The sequence below is a fragment of the Pteropus vampyrus genome, unplaced genomic scaffold (genome assembly GCF_000151845.1).
Source record: "Pteropus vampyrus isolate Shadow unplaced genomic scaffold, Pvam_2.0 Scaffold59, whole genome shotgun sequence".
In the NCBI taxonomy this organism is placed as follows: Eukaryota; Metazoa; Chordata; class Mammalia; order Chiroptera; family Pteropodidae; genus Pteropus; species Pteropus vampyrus.
In genome coordinates, this window is record NW_011888840.1 from 2,670,630 (window position 1) to 2,673,754 (window position 3,125).

The window sequence follows — 3,125 nt, forward strand, 5'->3', positions numbered from 1 at the left end:
AAAGAAAAATATATCTAATATCATATTTTGTCTGAGTGCATCAGGGAATATATTTTTCTTGGAGGTAAGTAAAAAAGAAGCAACTGCCCCGTTTACACAAAAGTAATAAGTAGTAATAAAATCTCCTGTGAACAGCCACTTCTTAGTAACCCGGACCCAGAAGATGTGGGTTCAAGTCAAGGGTGGAAAGATATGAGATGCATCACATAAAAACACAAAGAACGCAGAGAACTGGCTATGATTTATGATGTGTTTATGAGGCTGAATATTTGCTTTTTAAGAGCCTCCTTCCCATGGCCTTGCAAGGGGAGGCAGCTCTAGAGAATGTTTCTACTCAGCCTCCTGGAGAGACACGAGGGAAGGGAGAGAGGAGGTAGCAGAAGGGCTGCTTATCTGGTGATGGAAGAGCAAGGGAGCGAGTGACCTTGCTCAAGAGTTTCAGCCCCTGTGCACAGGAAGTCACCTAAAGGGTCTTGGTGTTAGCTCAGCATCTGGGCAAGTGGTCCTTCTGGAAGAGTGGTCTTGGATGGGGTTCTGACTCCAGCTAGCCCTTGGGTCTAGGCTGTGGAATCCTTGGCACATTGGTAATGGAACCATTTGTCTTCATGGCTCTCAGTTTTCCTTCTACAGCCCCTGGTCCACTCTGTAACCTCACTTTCTGGTGACCTCTGCCCATGCCACCTATCTAGTCCCCTAATAGCACCCTCTCCCAGACCTTCTTTCAGTGGGTGCTCTGCCCTCACCATCCTCGTATTCACTGAGTCTATCACTCTGTCTCAGATCAACCAATTATAGTACCTAACTGCTACTAATACTATGCATTGAGTACTGACTATGTGCTCACTGCTAGGTGCTTTACAAATATTATATAAAATTTTTACAACACTCCATAGCGATGGGTAATTGTAGCTCTATTTTTCATAAGAGAAAGCCAGTGCTCAGCTTGGCTACTTGATTTATCCAAAGTGGTACAGCTGGTTAGCAGCAGAATCAGAATTTAATTCCAGACCTTCTCTTCAAGATTTGGGCTCTTTCTATGACGAGTGGTCTTCTAACTCTGTGTCACCATGGGGCTTTCCTCACAACAGAGTCATATAAAAGGTAAATAAAGGTTGAGCTGTCCTGTGGGAAGCAGAGGTGGGTACTCTTATTATATATTGGCAGTCATTCATTTTTAGTTAACTGCTAGGTAAAATTTATGTATTAATTGATTTAGTGGGATTGAGTTATTTTTGAGCAAGTAACTTCCTATTGTAAGCAAGTCCCTGGCAACTGATTTACCCTCTGTGGGTTGGTAAATTGGGGATTATGAGGCCTCCTGGTAAGTTGTAGTTAGGTGTAGAGGAGGTAATGATGTTAAGTGTCTGGTACACGGGAGGCGCTCTGTGAATGGCAGTACTTATTACAATTTCACACTTGATTTTAGTCAAAATACCAAGATTACAAGGATGCATTTCTCATTTAATGATGACTTAAGAGGGTGTTGCTTTCTTCAAAGATGCCAGAACCCAGATGGGTCTTATAGACTCTTCAGCCCTGCACAACAGAGAAGGGCCCATTGACCTGGGAAAATGTAAAGGGTGCTGGTAGATGTTTAAGTCTGGGACCAGATACACATAGCTGCTTTTATGAGCCAGGCACACTATTGGCAGGGAGTTTTGAAATGGGACACTTATATTAGTAAAGCAGCTTCCCAGGTGCTTTGTAAAATTCTTCAGTTGAGTGGCGGTATGGGGCTCTCATTCTGACATCAGCCTGGACAGTGAGTGACTAGGGAATAGGTATTTTTCCTAAGTTTCTTTCTCAGTGACTAGACTCCCTGAAGGTAGCATTCCTGCTTCAGGAGTGCCTTTCGCTTGGAACGTAGCCAAGAGCTAGGCTTTGCTGGGCGGGTGGGTGGGCAGGGACTCAGGCCTGGAAAAGCTGTGCTGGGGATAAGGAGATAATGACAGGCTCTTGCAGTGTCCACTCAAAGAAAGAAAGCTGTTCTCTTTCTCTGTCTTAGATCTTCTCTTCCTTCTGCTGCCATGAGCTTCCATGTGGATGTCTTACGAGAGCCATGGAGGTCTCCAGTTACCCCTGGAGTTGATGAGTTTCCTGCAGATGCATAAGGTGAAGGGAAGTCAAGTTGCCAGGAAGACAGGAAGGCCTCTAGTTACTCGGACGTTTTCCATGCAAAGCAGGTGACTCGAGGAAATCACATATGCCTTTGGGCTGAGCTAGGTCGAGTGAGGCCCGGATGTTTGAATATTGATGAGGGCGTATAAAAGCTGGAAGGGTCTCCCGGGTCCTGATCACGGACTTAGAGTCAGAGCATTTGAGAGCTTAGATTTAAGAGACACTCCAGGGCTCTGCAAAGTTGTGGCTTGCCCCAACAGGTATTTCTTGAGTATATTAGTCAAGGCACTTGGCTACAAGTGAAAGAAACTCAAATTAGTTTAAGAAAAAATAAAAGAGCAGAGGGAATTTATTGGCCCACATTCACAAAAAGTCCAGGGGTGGCTCTCGGGCTGTGGGCACGGTCAGGGGGCCCCTGTGCCTCTGTCTGTTTCTCCACATTTCATGTCCTTGCTCATCTCTGCACTGGCTACAACTCCAGCCAGGGTTTTCTCAGTGGTGACAAAGGTGGCCAATAGCATCTCCCAGCTTCCACTGTCCTCAGAGCTGGTGATCCTAGAAATAAGGGAGAACATCATTCCCCAAATTCCAGCCCAGGTACCAGGAATGACACGATTGACCTGGCTTGGGTGACATGCCCATTTCCTCAGGCAAATGCTCCATCCAGGATTCTGACTGGCACTGCCTGAGGCCGAGAGGATGCTGGCTGCCCCTGAAATACCTGGACTGCACATAGGGGAAGTAGATGGTGCAGAGATGCTTGGCAGAGAAGAAGGCTTACCCCTCCACCATGAGCACCTCACAAGCCATCATCATGGTGGAAATGGGGGCCAGTATACCCACTTTCTGAGATCATGGACGTGTTATGGAATTTCTTCTGTAGTGATAGAATTTTTGCCATGGTTGCCTGTGGTAGTGCCCCCCAACCCCAAAATGTCCCTGTCCTGATACCCAGAACCTATAAATATGTTATGTTACATGGCAAGGGGGAATTGGGGTTATAGATT